Consider the following 13,255-nt stretch of genomic DNA (forward strand, 5'->3'; position numbering starts at 1 on the left):
TCTGCAAGCTCATACTCCCTGGTGAAAGAAATGTGTATTCCCAGGGAAAGCTTGTAGAGAGAACTATAAGTGTCATTTGACTTTCACTCCAAGCCATATCGGCCAAGAGAGATTTTTCTGTGTGTGTGTGTGTGTATCACATCTTCTTTATCCATTTACCCATCAATGGACAGTTAGGTTGCTTCCATATAATGTTCATTATAAATAATGCTGCAAAAAACATGGAAGTGAATATATTTTTCCAATTAATGTTTTCACTTTTTGAATGAAATACCCAGAAGTCTAATTGCTGGATCATATGAAAGTTCTATTTTTGGGGGAACTTCCACACTGCTTTCCATGAGGGTTCTTTTCTTCCAGTCCTTGCCAATACTTTTTAGTCCCTGTCTTCTTAATGATAGTCATTCTGATAGTTATAAGGTGATTCCTCACTGTGGTTTTGATTTTCAGTTTCCTGATGATTAGCAATGGTGAGCACCATTATCTGTGCCTGTTGGCCATCTGTATGTCTTCTTTGTAAAAGTGTCTATTCAGATTTTCTGCCCATTTTTTAATTGGGTTGCTTTTCTGCTACCGAGTTGTATGAGCTATTTATATTTTTTGATGCTAGACCCTCTGTGTTGACATTGTGCAAAAGCAATGGTGGACAACCTACTGGTGCCTTAGCATAAACCAAGACAGCAGCACCAAACTTGTGGTCACTGTTTTTCACCACTCTGTGCTTGTGGTAAATAAAACAAAAATTTAACAAAGCAGAACAAAAAGACCAATTTTACTGAATAATGTCCTTGAAGAAGCAATAACCATGATGTTATGAATTTTACTAAACCTCAGTCCTTGAGGACATATATTGTTTTCTCTGTGACAAAATGAGAAGCATGAACAAAGCATTTTGCTGAATACTAAATTACAATAGTGTCTAGAGAAAGCACTTCATGACTGTTTGAATTAAACATGAATTTCATGACTGTTTGAAAAGCTGAACTATACATTTTTTTCTTCATGGAACATTTGTACTTGAAAGAATTGATAGACAAATTATGTTATTCAAACGTAGTTGTTTGGCATACATTTTCTTGAAACTGAAGTAAGTTATCACTTTAAGGAAAACAACTGAATTTGTTGCCAATAACAAAAGTCTGAGTTTTCAATGAAAATCAAAATATTGAAAAATGTGAACTTGAACTGCTTTCCAGTTCTTCAAGATTTTTCTGATGAACTTAGTGATATTAGCAAATTTGACTTTTTGATTCTTTGTAATGAAATGTGATAATATTTGGAAGTTTTGTACACCTCAGTGAGCTAGTATTTTCTAAGCAGCTTAGACATTTTGAAATCATGCATGGGTAAAAAATCTATTCAAAGTCCTAGAGGCACCAATGGATTTTAATGAAAAGAAGATCAAAATTTCCTTGATATGGTTTCAGATTCTGTTTTGAAAATAAGTTTTAAGAAACAGTCACTTGATGAGTTTTGTGTAGTATCAAAAAAAAACTTTTTTAGAAAAAGCTATTAATAAAATATTCTCCCTTTTCCAACTGTAAATCTATGAGATACTGAATTTTCTTCTTATAATTCAACCAAAACAACACATTTGACTGATTGCATACCAAAGCAAAGATGAGGATTCAGTTTTCTTCTAACAGGTTTCAGACTGAAATGTGAAAATATAAAACAATATCACTCTTCTCAAATTATTTTTTGTTTTGAAAATCATTGTTTTATATTAAAATTTTATATATGAAAACATGTAATAAGTTTTTTCAACCAATTAATAAGTATACTTTAAAACTTCACAGTTTTTATTTCTAATATGATGAATTTATTTATTTCTAATACGATAAAAATACAAAAGATATGACCCACATAAACAAAAGTTTTGCCATCCTGAATACTTTTAAAAGTATAGGGACTTCTCTGGTGGTCCATTAATTAAGAATTTGCCTTCCAGTGCAGGGGAGAGGGTTAGATCCCTGGTTGGGGAAGTAGGATCCCACATGCCACTATAGGACTACTAGCTCAAGGAAGGATTCCAGGATTCTGCATGCTACAGCCAAGACCCAATGTGGAAGGCGGGGGAGGGAGTAACCGGTCTTGAAACAACAGGTGAGTACTATAGGAAATACAGCTGGTTAGCATAACAACAGGAAAATGCACAATTCCATTTGCAATCAAGGAGATACTTGTTTTGAGGTAATTCCTTACCCAGGAATGCAAAATGGTAACACACCACCTAACCCTAAATCTGATATAATAGATATTAGATTTTTTTCCTATTGTAATGACAGAAGGCATAGATTTTCTGTTATTTCTTTCCTCTTTACATGTTCTGTCTTTCTAACACTACACACATGTTCTAATGTTTATAATTACTTAAAACCTGAATCTAAAGAAATACTGAGATCAGTTACAGAAGAATTCCCTGAATGTGACCTGTTCCAGAGGATGAGGTGGTTGGATGGCATCACCAACTCAATGGACATGAGTTTGGGCAGACTCTGGGAGTTGGTGATGGACAGGGAGGCCTGGCGTGCTGCAGTTCATGGGGTAGCAAAGAGCCAGACACAATTGAGCGACTGAACTGAACTGAACTGACCTGTTCCAGAAACAGGTAGTCTGAGAGAATAAATGTGCTTCCTAGATGAAGCTATCCATGCTTATAGCAAAAGAGCACATCTAGAGAAAACACAACTGAATACAAAGGACAGTGGCTTAACAGAACAGTGAGATGGTGCTTCCAGCAAACATTAGCATCCTGTTATGACTCACTGCATCCTCAGGCATGAAAAAAGCACAATGTCTGTTCACTTATCCTTAGAATACTGATGGCATTTTGTTCTGAAAAACTGAAAGAACAGATGACTAAGCAAGAAGGGTTGAGAGTAACGCAGATTCTTAACTGCATTCAGAAGATCTCTGGTTACAATAATATAAAAATGAAATCATCCCTCTTTTTCTCTTCTGGTGCTAAGTTTAAAACAACAAATAATTGGTCCCTCTCCTGTGTCAGGCACTGTGCTTGGATCACCATCCTGAGGGGAGGACACAGTCCCTGGCCATAGGAGTCTCGCACCTAGAGGAGAAACAGACATATATAACATAGAGACAACTTCAAAATGACTAAGCCTACAATGGGGTTAAGACACAGGTCAATGCACTCCCAGAGGGGGAACAGTAAGCCAGTTTGAGAAGGGCTGCTTTCCAGAAAGACTTTTTGGGAAAAGTATGATCTGAGTTTAGCCCTGAAGGAGGAATAGGAAGGACAGGCAATGGATGGAAATACATGCACATGCTCGGTGCAGAGCAGAGTGAGGGTGGGAGTTGGAGGGAAGCTGTTTCATGCAGAAGGCATGATATGCCCATGTGACCAGCAGCAAGATACTTCGGGACAGTTTGGGGATGGAAAGCCCCCTTCTTCCCCTTGTTTGGTCTGTTGGCTTTGATTTGAAAAAACAGAATGAGGGTGAGTGCTAAGAGTTGAGGATAAGATGAGTCCCTGCCTGATCAGGAAACACCTGAAATTTCTGTAATACTTGCCACAGACATAATTGCCTTCTCTATTAATAACTGCTGTATTGATTTGTGTCCTACAAACACAGGAATTCTGAAAGTATCTATTTCAAACAATATTTATCAAAATAGAGCAAAAAGCATATGACACATTCATATTGGTATTTGTTGCCTTACTGAATATATTCCTATTCCACTTTAAATAGGTCTCTACAGGATGAGAATCCTCTAATTAAAAATTTGTAAATCTAATTGGAAGAGTTTTATGCAAATTATCTTCTGGCTTTGTACATTTCAATCTTGATTTTTCTCCTGTATCCACATACCTCTGATGCCATATTCTGTAGTAAGAATATTCCTGGAAGCAAGTAACATTTAATCATATATGACAAAGTGATTGTGAAACACATACTTATATCTTTCCATATGCAAATAAAATGTATAACAGACTGAATTTCCCTGTATCTGGATCCCAGAAATGTTTGTGGCCACTCCATACGATGATGGGAATTACAACAGAGGAAGACAGACATCAAACATATCTTACTGTTGCAAAATTTTCAAGAAGGTATGACTAAGTAAAACACATTGCTAGGGCTCCCCTACCAGAGACTTTGAAAGGAACCCCTAGAAGGGAAGAACCCTAAAGCAAAAGCATTCTTAGTTTCATGTTGTCTGGCTCTGTAGGTTCATGGCACCAATACCTTTTCTTTATAGTTCAAAGAGATTAAGTAATTTGTCCCAAGCCACAGAGCTAGCAAGGGGCAAACTGTCTAAATTCAAGGTGTGAACATTTTTGACACTCTAGTATGCTGACTCTTGCTGCAGGAAAAGATTTACCATGACCTGAGCTGGAGTTAAGCATAGTGAAGAAGGAACAAGAAATATTTGGAAGAAAGAATGACTAAATTGTTGCTAACTGGGTAAATTGGTGAGGAAGACTCGGAGTTTCAACTAGGACTATCTGCAGGCATGGATTAAAGATCTCCAACTACGGGAGGGCAGAGACTCAGAGACTAGAAAGCCAGCAGGACCTAGAAGTCCTGTGGCAAGATGACTGACCCTGGGGTAGGAGTCATATTAAGTAGTCAAGAGGAAAGGACGGGACAATGAGCTGAAGAAAGCAGTGATTGAAAGGTGGTTTGAAAGGACAAAAATTACAGATTTTAGGAATGGAGTCGTATATATATAAGGCCCTTTGTTGTGATAGTGAGTTAAATTTATTATAACTTTGAAATGAATGTCTTTAGGGTTAAGGAACCAATTTTTAAAAGAACAGAGACTTGGGAAGAAAATGGAAAGAGTAAATTCAATCAAAGTAATAAAGGCAAAACAAGAAGATGAGAAAGAAATTCATTGCTTCTGTTAAAAACCTTCTCTGATTTGAAGGTTACTATAAAATCCCTTAAATATATATACATTAACCCAAAGTAGACCTTTAGGCCTTCATCAAAGGACCTTCCTAGCTTTATAGTCACTTTTGACCTCTGAATACTTCTTAAGTTTTCTTAGTTTTAATTACAGTGTCTCTGAATGAGTCTGTTTCACAACCTTCTAATAATGGTCTGGTTGAGGTCAGAAACAGCGAGAGATCTTTATTTCTATCAGTAAACCACAGTAGTGTGCTTGTTTACATCTATGCTATTGTGATGGTGGATCAGCCTCATTTTTATCACCTGGCCATTTCACACTACACAAGAATTTAGGGGTAAGTTGGTCAATATCACCATGACTTCCCTTCCAGAGTTCATGGCTGTGTGTTCATGGTTTTTGACATGAGATCTAAACCAGATAAACTTGTTCCAAGGAGACAGGGGCTTATGCACTCCAAGTCTACAAGGACAAATGGGCTGTAGACTTTCATCTTTGCAATGAAGACTGTAATAAATCAGAGACAGAGAGAGGCGCTATCTCTGTTTTTTTAGCCAAGTAATGAAAATGGAGCCAGTCTTTTCCCAACTTGACTTTCTGTTTAGACTGAAGCACTTTGTCTTCTCTTCTCCTGAACAAAAGACACTCCAGGCTGGAAAGGAAATTGAATGGCAATGGCAGTATGAAATACTGCTTCAGTCCCTTGGCCCACTTACTGATTTAATGGGTTCCATCTTTTGAAGGCATAGAGGGTAGAGGCCAAAGTGTTCTCTTCTGAAATGTCAAGAAGTAATCAAATTCATAATACAAAAGACACCAAAGGAAACTTGTGGTGTTTTTGATATTCTGGGGGAGAATTTCAGCTTCTATCTAAGCTTTAAATACACAGTTTGCTGAAAACACACAGCAGTGAAATTGTCAGTGGTTTGGAAAGCCCAAATCAAATAGCTTTTGAGGGGAAATGGCTTTCTAATAATTTTAATACAATTTTGACTAGTTCCATTACATAAAATGGCATAATAAATGGTGCTTTGAACCACTGAAAGGAAAAGGTGACCTTAGAGAGACTATTTCATCCTAATTAGAATAAAACAAACACAATTTGCATAACAGAGTATTGAATTACTTTTAAGAGAAAAATTTTTCATTGTCTTTATACAAAATTTGCTATTCCAAAATATGTATTTCAAATCACTGTAAAATTGACACGATTTGTTCATAAACATGAATTCTGTTTGCAATAGAATAAACCTATTCAATAAGTAGGGCACATATTACTACCACAGTTCTGTATATGAATAACCTGAGAATTTGTGATGTCAATATTACTTTAAAAGGCCACACAGCTCATAAGAATTAAAGCCCAGACTTAAATTTAGCTTTCAGTTTGTTGGGCCAGTGATCGTCTCATGACATCAACATTACATCAACTGTTCCTGGATACTAAGGGAGAAAGCTAATTATCGAATCCCTCCACAAAGCTCCTTCTAGGCAAATAATTTTTTTTTTGATCCATTGTCTATATCCACATCTTGATTAAAATGCATTATAAAAGTCATGAGGGACTTCCCTGGCAATCCAGTGATTAAGACTTTGCCTTTCAATGCAGGGGATACAGGTTTGATTCCTGGTCAGGAAACTAGGTTTCCACATGCCTGACAATCAGAAACCAAAAACAGAAACGGAAACAATATTGCAACAAATTCAATAAAGATTTTTTAAACAGGCCACATCTTTAAAGTAAAAAATGAAAGTCATGGGCCCATGGGAGAAATAGTATTTTATTGATGAAGATTTAGAATAATCAGGAGAAAAGTGCTTATGTAATTGTTTTTTAACTAATTGGCTCAATAAAGATTCTTTGTGGTGTCCAGGCACCATCTCTCTTCATTTAGGTCCAGGAACCATCTTGTAGCAATGCAGTTGTAACTCACAAGGCCATGGCTCTTTAGAACCTGTTTGTATGAGGGAAATAAAAGCTCTTCTTAATGGCACCCCACTCCAGTACTCTTGCTGGAAAATCCCATGGACAGAGGATCCTGGTGGGCTACAGTCCATGGGGTCGCAAAGAGTCAGACAGGACTGAGCAACCTCACTTTCACTTTCACCTTGGCAGTTGTTCAATACCATTTATTTGCTGCTGGTTATATTATCATTTTTAAATGCTCTGTTACTGATTATGCTGCCCACGAATGCTGGCTTCCAGTGACTCTTAGAAATTGTGTTTGTTTCTGTGCTTTGTTGGAGAAGCCCACAGATGTGAGTCTTACCCCACCTACACAAGAAAATTAAAGCAATAATTTATGCATGATGATGCTAAATTTACCATTCAGAACTTTGTATTTAAATACAAAACAACACATTTTCCAACCATATCTTGATTGGAGCTCTTTAGGCCTGTATTAGAACGTCCTCTCTCCACTGTGGCCTAAAGCCCTGCCTTCCGTCCAGTGCTGCCAGTAAGGACAGACAAGAGGCCAGGGACTGACACACAAGAGTGGTCCCGTTGCCGAGGACTGTCGCCCTTGCCTGGCATAGTCTGAGACAGGCCTGAGAGCACGCCACGGTACCAGTCAGAGACAAGAGAGGGCGTGGGGTGGGAGGGCCCGTGGGCTTGCCCACTTTCAGCCTGACAGGTGTGGCCAGTTCTGGGGCCCTGACTGATAACGTGCCATGGAGCCCGCCAGCAGGGTGGGAGACCTCTCTGGGTAGCCATGGTGGAATACACAAGCCAAAGGAAGCCTTCTGCCACGCTACCACCCACGAGCTCTCTAGATGGGAGGCGGCTCCCGGGCAGAAGCCTAGCCAAGTGAGAGCAACATCCCAGGCCGCAGCTGCAGCTGGAATCCAAGGGTCAGCAATGGAGCAGTGTCGCCAGCTCACCCTGTGCCTAACCTGAGTGAGAATCACATCAGGTCTGTCTGCTACCACCATGCTGCTGGCCCAATTTCATGTCATCCCATAAAAGAAATACGCCAAGCAGAGTAAGCCTCCTGTCCAGCTACCTTCCTCCAGCCAGGGCCTGGCCAGGATGACTGGAGACAACCCCACAGCACATGTCTCTAAGCCCCTCAAACTCTAACGCCCCCTGTGTGTGTGATAGAATACCAGAAAGTGCAATGAAGGAAAAAAACAAACACCAGGCCCACACAGGCCCTGGTCTGCTCTCGGAGAGCTTCCCAGGTGGTTCTGCTGGTTTCCCCTGGTCCCAACCACCAGAAGGGTCTTAGAAACTGTTGAGACAGGCAATCTGAGCAGGCAGCGTGTTTGCCCAGGTATTAGTGTGTTCTGGTCCCTCCAGGTACTGCTTCTTGGTACTCTGCTTAGCAAGACAATCAAAAGATCCAAAATAGGATAAAACGACTCCCTCTATGCCAAATCTCAGCCATTTGCCCTATATACTCACTTCTGCCCATTTTCATGTGCTCTGGCTGTAATAGACCGGAATTACATCCTTACAGCTTCTGTGCCCTCTGACCTCTAGCTGGACTTGATCCATGGGGGCCCTGGCCAGAGATGGAGAAAATTAGATGAGGGAAATTAGGGAATTTTTCTCACAGCTCTTTCATCCTGAGATGACTTTGAATGCATTCCTCCACCAATTTTACGTTAATTCTATTTCTTTTTGGCTTTTAATTCAATAAAGCTATTAATCATGCTATCACCATCAATACTTCATAATTTGTGTTCTACTGATGGGATCTAAATGATTTTAAAATAAATATAATCATATTCAAGCTGTATAAAACTTTAATGTGCTTTATACAAATATAAGAAATGCAAAAATTAAGAATAAAAATCATTTTTCACAAATATTTCAAGTTGTTTTCTTCTAGATATTCACAACCATGAGAATTAAAATGCAAAGTAAAAATAGTGATATCAAATATTCAAATCAAAATTATTTAAATCAGGCTGAACTGATGCTGGGAAAGATTGAAGGCAGGAGGAGAAGGGGACGATAGAGGATGAGATGATTGGATGACATCACTGACTCTATGGACAAGAGTTTGAGTAAGCTCCAGGAGCTGGTGATGGACAGGAAGCCTGGAGTGCTGCAATCCCTGGGATTGTAAAGAGTCGGACACGACTGAGCAACTGAACTGAACTGTTTATTTGGTTGTTTGAAAATATAATTAAATTTCTTTTTCTTAAAAAAATACCCCACAATTCTAGAGGTCAATGTTCAGCAAGTTTCAGATGTGAGATATTAGTATTGCATTTCACACATGACTATGAATTGTTTAATATTACAAAATGTTACTCACCAGTCATGTGCCGCTATTGAGAACATCAGTCTAATTTGTAAATACCTCCAGAAGCACAGATTAGAACACATAGAGTAGAAAAAAAGTAAAGCACTCAGCCCTGCCAAGAAACAGTGCTTCATTACACACAGTGTCCGATACATGGTCAGGGCATAAGAAATTGCAATTATTAGTAATAAGTACTAGCAATATCTGTGATAATGATTCTGTTTTTTATTTTGTGGCTCTCTCGTCTGTGTCATAGAATTATGTGGGGGCTAATTTAAGTAAAAGTGAACCTGTTCAATTCCTCCTTTATCTGACCACACTGAGTTCTTAAAAATCCAATTATGAGAAAGTTAATTACTGTTGTCTCAACTGCTGTCCCAATTTTACTTAGAAGAGCTTTTGTTGTTAGAATCTGACCAATTCTGTTTAGCAGAAAGTTCTCTTTGATTCCAGTATGTTTTCAGCCAGATTGCCCTCACAACCCGAACACAGAATTCTGGCTTCTAATTTCAAGGAGAGAGAGGTGACTGCAAAGCATAAAATACGTGCAAAGCCTGACACTTTGTCTTGTTCAAGCCAAACAAAGCTACAAGTGTCAAGCAGACAAACTTAAGAAGCAATCTCTGTGTCCAGTTGCCCCACGGTGTGCGAGTGTGTTAGTCGCTCAGTCATGTCCTGTTAGTTTTCACTTTTTGTCATTTGCCCTTTTTCTTTACTGGCTTATCGAACAGAAACTGACATGATCACATTTTCTATTTCTTTGATTTTCAAAGCGGATCCTTAAAAATGTGGGTTGACTAACAGAACAAAAGGAATGGAGTTGATAGAATTTTTTTCAGGAGAGCTCTTCATATCAACAAGAAGTGCCTGAGTGCCTCCTTGTAAGATGGGCTCTTTCACCTCCAGAGGAAATAAATAAGATTATTAAAGTCCTATTAAAGTAGTAATGGCATCTGGAAATATTATCTTTTAATATTATGTCAAAGACCAACTCCAACAAAATAACTTATTTTGAAACTGTCAGAAATGTCATCTAACTTCTACACATAGGAGCAGCTATTAGAATTAAGAGGGCACAATATCCAGATACAGTGATGACTGCAAGAATACTGGGATGAAATCCTGCTTTTTCTAGCTACTTGCCTGTTCCTCTTTGCTGCCAAAGATGGAAAGAGGGCTCTAGAGGCCAAAGAGAAACGGTTTTCACTCGTGGAATTGTTTTATTTAACAGAATTCCCTAAAGTTTTCCACAGACATTGTGATCTGAAGGTCCACAGTTCAATAAAGAAAACCAGGACTTTCCTGGCAGTCCAGCAGTTGAAACTTTGCCTTTCAGTGCAAGGGGTGTGCGTTCCATCCCCGGTTGGAGAGCTGACTCCACAGGCCTCCTGGCCAAAGCAAAACATTAAAAAAAAAAAAAAAAAAGCCCCGAAGAAATATTGTAACAAATCCAATAAAGACCAAAAAAATGGTCCACATAAAAACAAAAATCTTTAAAAAAGGAAAGAAAACCTAAATTGATTCCCAACTGAGTGCAGACTATCTGCAGGCTCTCTGTTTAAAAAATTGCATCTAAACATCTGCGCAAATGGACAGATTTCTGAAAACAGGGCAGCATCTCAATAAGGGCAGACATAGTAGTACCAGACATGGCTTATGAGTGTTACTCAGCCTGTTTATTATCAGTGGCCAGACCCTAAAAGCCCCTGATAGAAAAGAAAATGAAGTTAAACAATGTTGGAACTGAACTGCTTCAGAGTTCCTTAAGCATCTCATTTTTCAGAAGAAACAATTATTTGGAGAGGTCGTGACCTGACCAGTGTCACAGCACTGGACCTTGGCAAAGGCCCGACTACAAAGACGCAAAGAGCGCGTGGTGTGGTGGGAAGAGAACGAGGTATGTGCTCAGGAAACCCTGACTCCAGCCGCAGCTTGCCACATCCTAGTGGATGCCGGGAAGTCTCTTAGCACAGCTAAGCCCCTGCTGCCGTTTTCACATTCCTCAGAAGAAAGCATAATACCTATTTATGAATTAAATTAAATAATGTACAAAGTGCCTAGCACATGGCAGACGTCTTGTGAATATAGATTAACTTTTCTTTTCTCATTCAAGCATTCTCTGAACTACACACACTTATACAACATTCCACTGAGGGGAGTGAGTTAAGGGGAACGTTTAAACAAACAAATAAAAACCCTCTGACCGAGAAAGTCCTCACTTTCAAAGCAATAGGCAGCATGCACTCATTAGCACAACCTTCAAAGACCTGAGGAAGGGTGAGAGTGGGGGGTTCCTATCAAAGCCAAACACAGAGCCAAGATGGATAGAAACACACACACACACGTTTTACACACACATACTAAACTATTTGCACATACGTGTAACAAGGCAAGAGTCCAGTCACCACCCATCCAACTCTCTTCTGACTCATAAGCAGCGTTAGTGACTTCCTCTGCGCTCCTGAAATGAGCTCTCTCTCAGGCAACCCAGCGCCCTGCAGCCTGAGAACCTGGCTCTGCTTCAGAAGCTGAGTCACTGTTGCTTTTCTTTTAAAGGCTGTTTCTGCCGACGGATCTCTCCATCCAACTTCAGAAGAGAAAGATTCACGAAGTCAGAGTGTCTCCACTGAAGCAGGATCTTGTTTTCCCTGGTGCAGGTAAAATGCCTTCCTACTTTTAAGACTGACCTCCACAAAATAGAAAGGTTATTTTAAAAAGAAAATTCGTACAAAATTCAAGCTAAGAGGAAAATATCAACATTTCAACATCTCTCACAGTTGAATTTAACTGCAATTTCCTATGTGTTAAAGGAAGTGGTGATTCATCTCAGCTCGTAATGGGCCCGCAACCTGCAAAATTTCTCTTGCTTTACTTCATCACAGACTCCAAAAGAATCTCAGAGATGTGGATGAACAATGTGGAGACTTGAAATTCTTTTGATTCCTTTTAGTTCTATAAATTAGAAAATACATCTCTTTATCAATTTAATGGCTGCAAATGAAAGGAAAATAGTTGATTTATAAATTTATATAGAGTTAAGCAGAGACACATTAACAATAAACCTTAACTTATCACATGAAGGAAAAATTGTGACAAATGTATTCCATATCAGTATTAAACACACCACACACACACACACACACACACACACACACACACACACACACACCCATACACACACACACACACCAAAAAAGAATATTCTGTTAACAATGAGACATGTGGGACTTTCCTGGTGGTCCAGTGGTTAAGAACCTGCCTGCTGATGCAGGGGACAAGAGTTCCATCCCTGGTCCAGAAGATTCCACATGCCATGAGACAACTAGGTCCAGGCTCCCTCGAGCCTGTGCTTTGCAATAAGAGAAGCCATCACGATTAGAAGCCCATAAACACAATGAGATAGTAGATCCCCGCTCACTGAGACCAGAGAAAGCTCCCGAGGAGCAGCGGAGGCCCAGTGCAGCCAAAAATAAAAATAAGTGATGCATCAAAATGAAATTTTAAAATGAGATGTAGCACATATTTGCAGAAATAAAGAGGATGGGAAATACCTTATGATTACAAGTGTGTGGTTGCATCTTATACACCCCTCGAGCTACCAAGCCTGCAATTTGGAGCAGGTTTCAAGCATGTTTATACAGGCACAACCTTGCTTTGAACCATGTCATGTGCCTCAGGGTGTGCCATGGGAAGCCCGTAAGAACTCACATGGCACTCACATATGTGTTTTCTGGAAATGCTGGAGAGTCCATATGCATGGAGCATGACTGACCCCTGAAGGATGGGGCTGATGGAATGAATGTTTCCTCTCAACATAGGCCTCCCTCGTAAGTCTGCTCAGAAAGTCCTGCTGAATGAAAGAGCCATTGATCATAGCAGCAATGAACACACCCTTACGTTGACTTTCCTCCCTTTCCGGTTGACAGGTACCTACTGTTGTGTAACAAGCTACCTCAAAACCTAGTGACGTGAAACGACAGATCTTCATTCTCAGTTTCCATGGTCGACAAATCAGAGGCGGCTTCAGCCGGGTGGTTCTGGCTCAAGGCTTCTCTCGAGGAAACAGATTCAACGTCAGCCAGGGCTGCGTTCATCAGAAGGCTCCAGTGCGGCTGGAG

The sequence above is a fragment of the Capricornis sumatraensis genome, chromosome 7 (assembly GCF_032405125.1).
Source record: "Capricornis sumatraensis isolate serow.1 chromosome 7, serow.2, whole genome shotgun sequence".
Taxonomy (NCBI): domain Eukaryota; kingdom Metazoa; phylum Chordata; class Mammalia; order Artiodactyla; family Bovidae; genus Capricornis; species Capricornis sumatraensis.